The sequence below is a fragment of the Diplotaxodon limnothrissa genome, linkage group LG14 (assembly GCF_057381915.1).
Source record: "Diplotaxodon limnothrissa isolate DT_005_m linkage group LG14, D_limnothrissa_male_GT1.1, whole genome shotgun sequence".
In the NCBI taxonomy this organism is placed as follows: Eukaryota; Metazoa; Chordata; class Actinopteri; order Cichliformes; family Cichlidae; genus Diplotaxodon; species Diplotaxodon limnothrissa.
In genome coordinates, this window is record NC_140609.1 from 36,483,610 (window position 1) to 36,498,310 (window position 14,701).

Sequence of the window (14,701 nt, forward strand, 5' to 3'; positions counted from 1 at the left end):
GTGTGCCAGGTGCAGCTCACCGTTTCTCCGTCAATTATTCAGGAACGCAACGCCTCCCTGCGATCACCTTTCCCGTCTCACAAACACAAACCTGTTTCATTTAGTTCGGTGTTTTCTACACTCTACAAACTGTATAGCTTTCCTGCCGCCAATGATCGCTACCCGGACCACAGCTGCCGGAGAGGCTGTTGCTATAGGAACAGCGGCACACAAGGCAGACAGACAGACAGGAAGATGTCAATTAGATTATTGCCGGAAGAAACATGGTTCTCCCTTCAAAATAAAAGCGGGTCCCATCGCAAAGGAGACCCAAAACTAAGGAAAAACAAAAGAAAGTAAATAAATAAATAAAAGTAATGTAAAAAAGATAACAAAAAATAAATAAAAATGTCCCCAGAAATATGAATTTAAAACATTACAGATAATTACCTTTTTATTTACTTAAAAGAAGAAAAGTCAGATTAAACTGCTTATATCCTGCTGACCAGTAGAATTGAATGTCTTTTAAGTTACATAGTGTTTCAAAATAACTTCACTACAGAGTCTTTGTCATTTGTATAAATTAAGGTGACTATATATATATATATATATATATATATATATATATATATATATATATATATATAAAATTTGAATCTGTATTGTTTTGATATTGTATTAAAATCTACATTTAATCTAGTCCAAAATTGACATCACAATCGCATAAGTCTTCCAAATCATATTAAGTGGCTAAGAAGCATTGTTGAATATTACTTTGAAAGCAGGCAGAGGAAGTGCAGTTTGTCCCACAGGTTGCACTTGACGGTGACAGTAAGGCTGGAGCGGGAATAGCCGGAGAGCCGAGGCAGGTAAAAGTGTGTATGTGTTTGTATGATGAGACAGAAAGGGGTAACGGCGTGAAGAAGAGAGGGAGAGAGGTGAAAGGAGGACAAAGCAGACGAGTGAGAGTTGGAAAAACAGAAGAGATAACAAAAGGAGGAAAGGATGTCGGAGCGGGTAGCTTCGTGTGGGAGCCTGTATGACAGCACCAACCTGCTGCTACAGTACTGCAACAACGGTGAGCTGCCTCTCATTCCTCTCATCACACACAACAGGGGGAAAATAAAAAACCACCGCCGTCCAGACAGCTGCACAGCTCTCCAATTTCATTCAGAAAAATCGAGAAAACAAACAAACATGTTTTTGCATTCTTCTAGAGGACGTTTTAAAATATATTTCAAAAATATCAGAAGAGATGTTGAAAATATTTAGTGTCTTCTGATTTTGCTTACGTGGTTTGTGTTTGTGTAATGAGCTTTGTATGATTTTACTCTTTTATCATATTAGATTACTGCTGGCTCTTACACACACACACACACACACACACGCACACACACTATGTGTATATGCGTGTATATATAATGTACATAGCTGTCAACGTACAGTTTTTTAGTTGCAACAATAAAAACAGATGAACACATTTTAAGTGAACTGCGTTTGAAGGCACAAAGGTTTCGATTATTTTAATCTGTTTATTTATTTATTTTATTTATTACAATTTAGATATGGCTTATATTCATTTCAAAAGTTCCCAGCTGTTTGACACTTTCAGGATCTCTTTCTGACAGCGTTGTGTTTTTAATAGTTAGAGAGTAAAATTTATTGAGTTATCATCACTAAGTCATTTACATGAGTGAAGAACCACACTTTAGGGCTACAAACCGCTGTTAGAAATACAATTGACCTGTTGCCTTTAGCACTAAAGTGGTGGAGGGATTGTGGTTGCCATCATGAATAGGAACTTTGTCTTGTTCGCAATATCAGCAGCTTAATTTTTTACACTCATGGCCATTTGACAGTTTCCTTACCCCCCGCCTCGTCTGCCTGTGTCGGTCACATCCTGGTTAACAAATATGATGCAAATGCTCGCCTGATGCTGCTAGAATAGATCGTATCTGTGGTCACGCTGGAGGATTGTGACAGGCGTACGAGGTGGTGATGAGTTTCTAAGGCTGTTTTAGACAAATTGTCTCTGTGGAGAGATTCATGTGGAGATGCGAATACCATCAGTGGAGCAGTTTAAGGCGTTTGAACTGTTGTTATCTTAGGGAAGTATCTGTGGATTGCATTAACCCTGCAGTCAACTAAACTTCACAGACAGCCATATTGAGAAGCAGGTGGGGAGACAGTGAGGGGTCGTGAGAGTCTGATCAGAGCTGTGATGTGTGTTATCCAAGAAGGAGCATGTGCCAATCAAAGCATTTGGTGGAGGCGGTGGTCCAAAGCCTCCTGCAGCTTCCTGGATCATAACGATTTCAGTTAAACTGTAAGACAAATGCACAGCCTCGGCTCGTTGATCTTCACAGTAGCTGAGCTCAAATTAAAACAAAAAGAGGAAAATTTTGCTTGTAAGTTACAGTGGAGGCTTGTTGAGTGACAGCTGGTCCTGCAGCTGAGGGTCAACTGCTTTATTTGGACCACTTTGGACGCATAATGACTGGCTTTTTGGCTTCTTCACTTTAAATGTTAAAACAAAAATAGCACTTTGATTTAAATCAGCAGTTAATAATATGAATACATTGCTGTTTTTTTATATGTAGGTTATTGTCATCTGATAAAACTGACAAGTTTCCTTTTTGGACTATTTATTTGAAGGACAAGTGGGTACGTTAATGAGGTGTCACAGTGTGCCATGAAGGCTGTAGGTTCTCATCCAATTAAATGCAGGCAGATTTCGTACATTATGGTTGCTGTATTATTTTCAGACTGTATTTTTTTTACCTGCTATTCACCACAGCATTTTCATGCACGGACATGCCATGGGGTTGTTTTTAGCTGGTTTGGATTGTGACTTTGAGTGGGGACTCTACTGCTAAAATTATTGAAAGCAAAAACAGAAGTAATTTGCACCCTCCTTGGTCAACAGGGTGAAGCACAGTATTTAATCTGTGTCTGGATACTGCAGTCAGACAATAAACAGTGTTTAGTTTTAAACTAGGTGCTGAAATATGCCTGTGTGAAGTGTGAATCAGTCATAAGAATAACATGAAGGTGTCTTATTGCAGGTAGCAGGCTGCAGGTAGACAGGAATGAGCTAAGTGGAGAACAGAGTGTGTTATAATTCTGTTAGTAGACTCTGTTAGCAACAGGAAGCTCTAGAGAGTTTAACATAGCCAAAATGTGTAATCTTTTATGTGTCTATTGAAGCACCCTGTTTCGTTCCCTTTCCTTTGACCTGTCTGTCAATCTTCTTGTATCTGCCATCTGTCCTCTCACTGCTGTAACCAGAGATCCTCCATCCTGATCCGATCTGTTGTTATGTCCTGGTCAACGCTTGAGCCAAATGCAGTTTGGATTCTCCAGTGTTTAAAAAATTTTCTAGTCAAATTAAACACATAGTCTCTTTGAACATGTTGAACGTCTGGCTCCAATAAAGCTGGATGTTCTATTTGTAGGGCAGTATAATGAGTTAGTTTAGCATTTCCAGTACTGACAGGTTTTATAGCTTTTATCTAAATGATGCTGTTGAGGTAAATACAACACATCAGGCTTCTTTATACATTCTGTCTCAGTCCTCAGAGCTTTTACTCTTGAGCTCATTTCAGAATTGCACAGTTGTCCTTTGAATCGAATATACTTGTTCATATTGTGACACTTTAGCACAGAGACATATAAGGACACACTGTACAGGCATTAAGTGATTCTCAGCTATTAAAGTCTGCACACAGACGTCGTTAATGGCCTCACAATAAATTTCAGTGTGCCTCACTTCTCTCCGTGCTGTTGTTTTAGAGTCGACAGGAGGTTTACGCTACTAACTAGCAATTTAGTTTGTTTTGTTATTTGGGTTCCGGTTTTAATAATAGTTTGCATTTCATATGCAAATTTAATTTGGTCATCAGTGGGGAATGAAAAAGATTTTTAACTAAATCTCATATCTCACTATTTTATCTGAAGAAACAAGACTCTAAATGGGCCATTTCCCTTTGCACATCCATATTTTATGATTCATCTTTGTTGCAGTGGTGTATTTAACAACATGCACCTGTTACAAGGTGACAAGGTGATTAGCAACACAGGGGCACCACAGGGGACTGTCCTCTCCCCCTTCCTCTTCACCCTCTACACCACAGACTTCAGCCACTGCACAGAGACCTGCCATCTTCAGAAGTTTTCTGATGACTCTGCGGTGGTTGGATGCATCAGCAGGGATGATGAGACAGAGTACCGGGCTGTGGTCGACTCCTTTGTCACGTGGTGTGAGCAGAATCATCTGCAGCTCAACGTGGCAAAGACCAAGGAACTGATCGTGGACTTCAGGAAGACCAGGAAACACTTGACCCCTGTTTCAATCCAGGGGGTCAGTGTTGACATTGTGGAGGACTATAAATACCTTGGAGTACACATTGACAATAAACTGGACTGGGCTAAAAACACCACAGCACTTTACAGGAAGGGCCAGAGTCGTCTCTATTTTTTGAGGCGACTGAGGTCCTTCAACATCTGCCAGAAAATGCTGAGGATTTTCTATGAGTCTGTTGTGGCCAGTGCGATCCTCTATGCTGTTGCATGCTGGGGGAGCAGGCTGAGGGTCGCAGATGCCAACAGACTTAATAAACTGATCCGTAAGGCCAGCAATGTTGTGGGGATGGAGCTGGACTCCCTCAAGGTGGTGTCGGAGAGGCGGATGCTGTCCAAGATAAAGACAATGTTGGATAACACCTCCCACCCACTCCATGACATGTTGGTCAGTCACAGGAGCTCGTTCAGTGAGAGACTGAGATTACCGAAAAGCACCACTGAACGACACAGGAAATCATTCCTGCCTGTGGCCATCTCCCTGTACAACGCATCCACTTAACACACTGTTTGCTGCTACAGCTACACATGTTTCTTTTCCAAATATTTATTTATAAGTGACTTATGTATGTATGTATGTATATATATGTATATATTGTACTATTCTTAGTTAGCGTATTGTCTGTCTTGTCTTAATGTTGGTTTAAAATGGAGCACTGTAACAAAAAATAATTTCCCCCAGGGATCAATAAAGTATTCTGATTCTGATTCTGATTATCTCTACGAAAGTACGCACATGAGTGCATGAATCCATACTGACATCTGGACCACGTTTACAGTGCAAAGTGATGCTGTGCAACCTGCAGAGTGCCACTTTACCAGTGCAGAGTACAGTCTGTTCCTCCAGCTGAAGACTGAAATGACTAGCGGCTGAAGCAATGTTTGAGCGTTACAGCGACAAACCCGTCAATCGTGGCATACTGTATGCTGCACAGCTGCCATTTGCAAACTCTGTTTAGTGGCAATAAAAAGAAAAAAGCGTCACGCACCAGTCTGCTGAAAAATTCCTTTCTTCATGGTACGCTGAGGTTTCAATTCAAATGGCAAGTGTTTAAAATGTAAGATTTACTGTATTATTTATTCAAATGTTGGTATAGGGTGAGGAAAACACTTCACAAACACATATTTTATGTTGTGAAATGAGGTTTCTTCTTGTTGAAGGTTCTTCCTCCCAGTTTTCACCAGGTGCTGCTCATTGGGGATCATGCAAGGAGTGGAGTTCTCTATAATATTGTGGGGTGTTGGCATTATAATCTATCGTCCCTTAAGCAGGCTGCAACAGCATACAGTGCAGCACAGAAGATTAAGCTGTGTCACACTTTAGCTACATAGACTGGAAATCCATCTGTTATCATTGGTTTTGACCTTTTCCTGTCTGTAGAACATCACAGACTCATCTTTTAAAGCACCAAAATCGGCCATACTCTTGTTACCAGTTTGAAACATTTCCAGATGAGTGCATGTAGATCTTGAATGAGAATATACTGCATGGTAACTGGACAGTTTTTACATTTTTACCTGCAAGGACACAGACTACAGTGGTGGCATTTATTCTCATGTGGTGTGTATCCTTTATGTGGGTGTGTGAGTGCATGTCATTGATCCTGGACGTCGCAGCATCTCTTCCTGGTGGTGCCTGGCTGTGCTGATGCTGGTGCAGTGTGTTTGTGTGGCCCTAAGCCAGGCTCCACCCCTTCTGCCTCGGCTTTCTCTCTGCTTGTAGCTAATTAATGAGACAGGAGGAGGGATGTAAGGGAAGGAGTAGAAAAAAAAGAGGAGAGAGAGAGAGGCGGAGCAGGGGATGGGAGGAGGAAGAGGGAGTGGCCCAGGAAGGAGGAAGTGGAGGTGGAGGAAGGAGTGGGTCAGCAAAAGAGGATGGCAGATGATTTATTTTTGTGTGTGTGTGTGAGATAGAGAGGGAGCGAGAGGGTGAGCAAGCACCGGTCATAGATGGGAAGGGGAGGGAGTGGGAGTCCAGAAAGTCTCTAAGGAGGAAGAGTGAGGGCAAGTGGACTGACTGACTGACTGCTCTGTGGATTGAGTGACTGGTTGATTGACAGGAGGAGTGACCAGGCACTCAGTGTGGCAGTATGGCAGGTAGGCACGTCGAGCTCCACCTTCATCATCACTTCACTGCAGCATAAATATTCCAGCAGCCAACAGTCTTCTTATTGTCCTGTGCCGACCTCCCTACCTCTTTGACAGGATCACACTTACACATTCCTCTGAATTTCATCATCCACGTTTTTCTTCCATCTGTTTTTCTTTTTACTCCATTCCCTCTGATTTCTTCTTTGTTACTTTCTCTTTTCCATCCATCCTTTTCTTTTGTCTACTACCTTTTTCCATCTGTCGGCATGTTTCTGTTCCCTGATAGCAGCCATGTCTGTATTATCCTCACGTCAGCTTTGCTTAAAGTACAGTGCTGTGCTGGGATGGAGATGGAAGTTAGCTCGTATTGTGTGTGTAATGCTTACTGAATGTCAAATAGATCCGGGCTTAGGTTTATATGACAGCAAGAGAATACCACTGAGGTGTGTGTGTGTGCGTGTGCGTGTGTGTGATGATTCAAGGGCAAATTGAAAAGTAGCCGGTGCTGCAGCGCTCTTTAAACAGGTGTCCTGTCAGTAGATGAGATAAAATCAGCAGAGGTGAACTCTGCTGATCTCTCTTTGTTTACAGTTTCCTGTGCCACCATATGCCTCCTTGATTACTTTGTCTCTTAAGTAACATTTAACAAGTCTAGTGCAAACTCTGCAACTCATCAGGCAGCAACACAAACGCACCTCAAGGGGAATAAAGTTAGATCTGTACACATCATATAGGTGCACAGTATCGACTCTTACAAATGTGTATTCTCATATTAAACGTGGACAAAGTTTCAAATAAAATCAGTGTACAGTAGGGGCAGAGGCTGTCTTGTTTGCGAGGCGCAATCAGTCAGAAAAGGTTGGGTTAAAGCAGTGGTTTCAGGCAAAGCTTAAACTGGAGGTTTACACTGTATTATGGGATAAATATGGATTATTTTAAGTTGCCAATCATGCATTTTCCAATAAAATCTGAAGCTGGAAACAAGTGTAATATGTTTCCTTTCATGACCATATGACCAAAACCAGTGGATTTTGTTTTTCATCACAATATTCACCATGTTGGTACCTTGGTTACCACTGTTCCTTAGAGCCAGAAGGTCCTGGGTTCAAATCCAGTTGACCAGTCCAGGGTGTACCCCGCCTCTCCTGTGACAGCTGGGAAGGCTCCAGCCAGAACTGGATAAATGGAAGAAAGTGGATGGATGGTCACAAAGCTGATGTTAGCAGCTTTATGACCAGTGTTAGCAGCACAGCACACAGTGCAATTATGAAAACAACAAATAAACCTACAGCAGTTTGTGTCTTTTAATATTAAATGCTTTTTACAAGTTTCGTATAAACACTTTTACGAGATGCTCGCATGAATGGCTGCCATGTATGTCAACATAATAAGGTTAGCACATTAGCATCAGATTACATGACTGAAGCTCAGCTCAATCTGTTGCCAGCTGATAAAGCTCTGACATGAAGAGGCTTGTGTGAGCGGTGCTAAAATAGCCCCTGTAAAGGAGATGAAATCCTCTGATTTAGGGACCTGAATTTAAGTTACAAATATTCATACCCTTAATATGATCCAAAATCAAACTAGGAAAGTATTTTATATTCTAAGGAGTTCATGTTGTAGCTGTCTGAGTATTGGACGATTGCAGACAAAGCCCTGTTAAGGCAAAACTGTTCATTCTAGGTTCTATCATTTAGTCTCTGCAGCGGTCTCTCCTGCCTTCCACCTCATTCTGTTTGTCTCCTCAATTAAGTGCACTCAGTAGTTGCAGTAGTTTAGATAAACGTGATTACTGCAGTAGTCAGATAAAAATGAATCATTCTTCTCCCACCTCTTCATCCTTTCTCGGTTAGTTCAACTCGTGATCTCCTCCCACCTACATTCTGGCTTCTCCCTCTCAGCTGACAACTATTCCTAGTTTTGTGTCTCCATTTTCAGCTTGTTTTAATTATTTGTACTCATTCCTTTTAAAAAGAACAACAAACAAAAAAAACATTATTTGGGGGAAAAGTCAGCAAACATTGTAAACAGTTTCTATCGGGGCTGAGTGGCAACTCTGTACATGCAGTAATTATGTCCTGGTGACACTGAAATGACATTATTTAATTTATACAATGTGTCAATATAACTGCATTTTAAGCCAGCGGGAGAGTTTCTTGCTTCTTTCTTGTAGATGGACTTTTGTAAGTATTGTGAGTTATAGTAACTGTGATGGTTCTTTTACTTTGCCTGTTTATTTTTGAGTTGTCAAAACCAACATTTAGGTCATTATGATGACTAGCTGTGTTAAACAGGGAGACCCAAACTGCTTTTTCATTGAAGAAGAGAAACAATGATGGAGGCCTGAGACAATCTTACCTTAGATGCTGGTCTGCGTAGGTCAACTCTGCCATGCAAATCTCCCCTGAACTTCATGTTTGTATGTAAATCTGAAGCTTAATTTCCTCATGGCTTCTTCCTGTGTCATTTGACTATGAAATGTAATACAGTAAGGGTAACAGTACTGCCTGTGTCTCAGTTTACAATGCTGAGCATTGTGTTGCCTTGTGCTGAAGCAGTGTAAAGTATAAAATCCCTTTTTGAAGAGTGGCGCTCTTTTACTGCAAGTTTATAAATAAACATTTTTGCACAAATGCTGCGATCACATGATGACTTAAAAATAACACGGATCAGGGAGGAAGTTTGTGGTAGATCATCTCATTTTTTTCCATTTATGATATTTCTGGGTTATATGAACATGTCATGGTCTTTTTTCTGCATATGCATCTTTAATGCAGCCTGGTTGTTTTTGTTGTTGTTTTATGGTGATATTTGAATTATTTGTAAATAAACGATAGCTTCAGCTGTCTTTTCCACACTACTACCACTGTGTAAAGTTGGAGCAATACCTGATGTTTACAAATATTGCTTGTTTTGTTTGTGATCTCACTGTTTGTTCCAGTGAAGTAGAAAAATCTTTATTATACCTATTAACATTCATTTAAACCCTTTTCAGTCTTTCAGCAACCAGTTAATGAAACTAGATCTCAAAGATAAAAGATAATTATCATCTTACACTCACACATTGCTTTGTTGGGTACACCTCATCTATTCAGCCTGTCCATTTGACAGGCTGAAGCAGGACCTCCTTCTTTTTCCATACTTATAAGATTTTGAAAGCATTAACGTATGAATGGAAATATGTATTTTTGATCTGGAGATGGTGGCCGTGAGATCAGAATTCAGACCTCATGAACAGTTGTGATGATGTGTCCAACTGAAAACTTGTCTTTCACTTTATCAGGTTGTAATCGGATAATGTGGGTCACAGATTTAAATAATCCACACCGGGCAGTTTACCTTTGATAAGCTCGCCAGCCCACGATGATGTCATCACGGTGGGGGGAAAGATGATGTGCGATTAGGCTGAAAAGAGTTGGAGAGGACCGGAGGTAGTCAGCTTGGTGGATGTGTGTGGGTTGAGGTCAACAGGAGCTTATATGAATTCCTGTACGTGTATTTATTAGCAAAAAGTATTGCTTTAAAAAATGCATGTTTTTACTAATACATACATTTACTGAAATACTCATTTTGAAATATCACGTTTCACACTGAACCAGTTAGTCACTATACCAGGCTGTTTGTACTGTAAATGATTTGGGAAACAAAAGTGTTATACAGCATATCCAAACCAAAAAGACTGAGTAACAAATTTACAGTCATGTTGAATTCATGTTTTCATCGCTCACATCCGTGTTTGTTTCAGCCAGCAGTCGTTTTCCTCTGATTACTGCCCTCTGCAGTTGTCAGCAGTGGTTGCATAAACAAAAAAGGCACAAATGCTGCAAACAAATGCACAGACTGCACAAACATGTCGGGTCTGCCAATCAAAAGATTTTTCCACACAGCAAGCTGTGGTTGATAAAAATCCTCAGGGTACCTTTAAGTTTAAAGGATAGTCTCCAAGAACGCTGTTAAGTCACTGTCTTACAGTAATGTATTAATAAAAAGTCTGTGCCTGTGGTGGCATTTCTGGAAAAATAAATGCAGTTTAATTTACTGTCCTCATGCTGCAGCTCCACAGATAATGTAATATGTTTATCTGCGCTGAGAACTTGCCAATATTATTCATGGAAAAAATGCATCTACGAAGAGGAAACGAGGAGCTAGTTTGTTTTTCTGCTTCCAGATTTCTCTGACCTGCAGTGTGAAACCCCATTTTCTAAATGTTCTAATATATTAGAACTTAAATATTCATAATTTCCTCTTTAATACACAAAAAAGCTTAGTTTCTCTGTCTTATCCCTCTTTGTTTTTTTCCTCCCCGTCTGCATGTCCTTGATTGGTTTTCCTTCCTGCTGTTATTCTTCTTCTGTCATTTACACTCATTCTCAGTCTAAATTATTGAAAATGGTCACAATACCTTTAAGCTCTTGTCCCCACCTAGAAATTTAACACCACTGATTTACAAAGCAGCAGCCACAGCAGTGGATATCCATAACACCGAAACAGATGCTTGCTTTTAAAGAATAACCCCAAGAGTTCCCGTATATAGCTGCGGTCATTAGTTTACATGCACTTATCATGGGTATGAATGTCATGGTAATCCTGGGCTTTTAATGATTTCTTTGAACTCTTCTTTTTCCGGCATGGAACGATTGTACGACACACATCTTTAATGACTTTGAAAATTAGGTGCACATGTTGGGATTTATTTTTGATTTTCTGTTATCCACACAGGATCAAAAGTCCACCTCCAGGCTGCGTGCACTCACTAATGAGTAGTACTGAAGGTTCTATAGTGTCCTGTAACTTACCAAGGCCTATTAATGTCTCATTAATGGTCATAATTGACTACAGTTGGTAGTTTCTCTTTGTCAGCATAAAAAAGATTTGTTTGACAGCACTCACTGAATTCACTAATCCTCTGAAAGCTGGGAAAGCCCCCCTCCCTGAGCCTGGTTCTGCCTGAGGTGTCTTCCTGTTAAAAGGGATTTTTTTCCTTCCCACTGTCTCCAAGGGCTTGCTCAAAGGTTGTCATTTGATTGTTGGTCTTTACCTTACAATATACAGTGCGTTGAGACCAATCCGCTATATAAATAAAACTTAATTGAATTGGAAATCAGTATTTTCTGAAGGTCTAACGTGAGCTTTGAAGCACCATAGACTGGGAAAGTGCTGACCAAGAAAGAAGCTCCTGCTCCAAAATTAATACTTTTAAGCTCAACTGAGTTTGTGGACTAAAAGCGGGGTCCATTCAAGAAACCAATCACTTTAAGTGAACTATAACAATTCTGCCAAGAAGATTGGTCAAATGTGCAGCCAGAATTATGCCAGCAGCTTGTTGATGGCTACCAAGGGGGTTTGGTTGAGGTGCAACTTGCTAAGGGACATTTAAGCAAATATTAGTGGGTGTTTGAAGGTGTATGTATACTTTTGAACCTGTGTGGATTAGAGAAAATCCAAAATAAATTAAAAAATGTGCACCTCAAGTTCTGAAAACTCATTGTGATATTTGTTTGTTTGTTTGTTTTGTAAACATTTTTAGGTTCTTTTTTATTTAAGTTTTTTATTAAGTATTCTTTTCTCACAATCCCATATGCAGCTGCATGTGACTCCTTTATCTCTATGGTTTAACTCTTAAAATCTACATTATAACCCCTAGAATTCATTAAAACTAAAAGGTTAAACACTTAAACTCTCCAGATGACACTGTGTCGGCGAGCAGTAACATGGACATGGAGGACCGGGTGTCTCACCTGGAGCAGAGGCTGCAGTTGCAAGAGGACGAGATCCAGCTGCTGAAGGCGGCTCTGGCTGATGCCCTGCGCCGGCTCGGCTATTGTGAGGAGCAGAGCCAAGGGAAGCAACCAGCAGGCGTTCATGCTGGGAGGAGATCTCTGGCCACTACAGCTGCGGCACCACCTACCAAGGGTAGGTAACATCAGTGCTTCTGTAAAGCTGTAAAGCTGAAATATGTTGCTGCTTTTCATATTCCAAGATAAATGTCATTGCTCTCCAATCAGGTGGTTTCAGATCCCAACTATATCTGTGCTGCAGTTCTTAACTTTTACTATGTTAGTATTTAGAAATGATATAAATACCTTAAATTGACTTAATCCTGCTACTGCTAAACTATTCACAAAAAATACATGCTGATATAAAATCATACTTTCTTTTAATTTACGTTTGTCACAAGTCAGAATGGCCAGCCACCGCTAAAATGAAAGCTTTGTGTTGTCAGTTGAACAAGCTGAGCATGCAAATCACATTTGCTTATATGCCAAATATAGAAATCTTCTGTTTCCCTTGATGACATTGATCTGGAAGTGGTAAATTAAAAGTTTAACTGGGGTCTGGAACTGGGAAGCTGTACGCACTTTGTGCTCATGGCATTTTCTTTTCTTTCAGTGCGACAGCTCCTGCAGGCTCTTCCCTCCCGACCTCTGAGTAATGGCTACATTCAACAGAAACGTCTCCTTTCTTCGCCTTCATCTCCAAAGAAAGAGGTGCTACAGTCTATAAAGAGGTAGGATTAAGAATGGAAAGCAAAGATGCTGAACACAACATAACAAGACTTTTCATTTTTCGTTTGCAAGGGTGTCCTATTTTTTAATCCCCTATTCACGTTAATAAAAATGGAACTGCAATTTGATGTATTCTTTAATTGACAGTTAAAGTTAATTTACTTTTATGTAAAATAGCATCATCAAGTACACTTTACTTTCTCTTGTTTGATACTTTAAGTTTAATTGAATAGGCATTAACTTAGCAATCAACTGTTGTTTTTAATCCTCTTTTAACCCAATTGTAACTTCATGTAAAAAATGGTAATGTTACAGTTTGTTCATCAAAACATCAAGAGTTCTCCCTCCTCTTCCCTTCTTCAGAAAGAGTATGTCCACAGAACGTCTCACCCTGGTGAGGAGAGAGATGGGGGCGGAGAGTCGGAGTCGAACAACATCCTCCAGCAGCTCCTCTGGTGGCAAAAGGTAACAGCCTTTATCTGAGAGCTGGTGTGAAAACATAGACGTTTAATGCAAAATCTATGGACAACTCTTAATGTTTGGGACACTAAAGTACTGACCACAGAGTAAACCCTGTTGTTTGTCAGATAATGCAATAAAAGTGCTCCAAAAGGCAACAACACACAAATATTTTAGAGCGAGTCAAAGTGGTGAAGCTGAAATCCAGCAGAGAGCCAAAAGCCTTCCTGCTTCCCACAGGTTTATCAAAAATATCCCTAATAATGCATAACTTAAAGCCTTAATGCTTACATGGGTGAGTTATAAGAAAGGTTCTACCTCTACATTTGTCCTTTAGGGGAAATCTACCAAAATAATGCTGCACATGTTCTGCTCATACATGCCACCCCTTCAGATTTTTCCGGGGGAATCCCGAATTTCAGTGCCCCTCCCGAAAATCTCCCGGAGCCACCATTCTCCCGAATTTCTCCTGTTTTTCCACCTGGACAACAAAATTGAAAAACCATATCACAGCCAATTCCAGTTTCCAACAATGGCGGCAGCTACTTAGTTTTATTACTCTTTCTGGATCGCAAAATAAACTTTTAGCACATTTTGAGGAGGAAATGTAGCAGTGTGAACTTCAAATATCTGAGCCGGCGAGAACAGCAAACTCCCGGCACATCGTTTTCAAACCCCCGCGGTCTTTCGCTACTCAGGTTAAACATGATATATAAATCACTTAGATAACCTAAAAATGATATTGTTTGACTTTTTTCAAGGTTTTATTTGTTCCTCAGTAAAACGGTTTGGCTGAGATTAAAGTTATTACATTAGATTAAATACAACTTTATTAATCCCTCGGGGGGGGGGGGTTCCTCCAGGGGTTTTCGCACAGCTGAATAAACGTCAAACAGAAAACAGAAGTGTGAGATGGTCCCAAATTTGCGCCAGCGTCCGGTTATATCTGGATAGCAAGGAGCAGACGGCAGAGTTTCACTCCACCGAGAGAGCCCGTGACGTAATTCTGAAGGCTAGACCGTCACAGTCACTCACTTCCGGCCTACCTGGCTTTTAGAGGACCTGGCCCACTTAAGCCACGGAGGGGTCCTCACGTGGATGCAGCCTCTGAATTTGGAAAGCCCCGGCTGGGGACAGTAATAACGGTGACATTTAACTTTAAATAAATAGTGTTAAATAAATAAATACTGTAGAATGCCAGTTTTTTTTGTATATGTATAACCTACACTCCCCTTTTTGAATGCCTCCATAATTCTGAGGTCTTAAGATTGGCAAGTATGGTTCTGCTGTGAGGCTGAGCCTTGCAG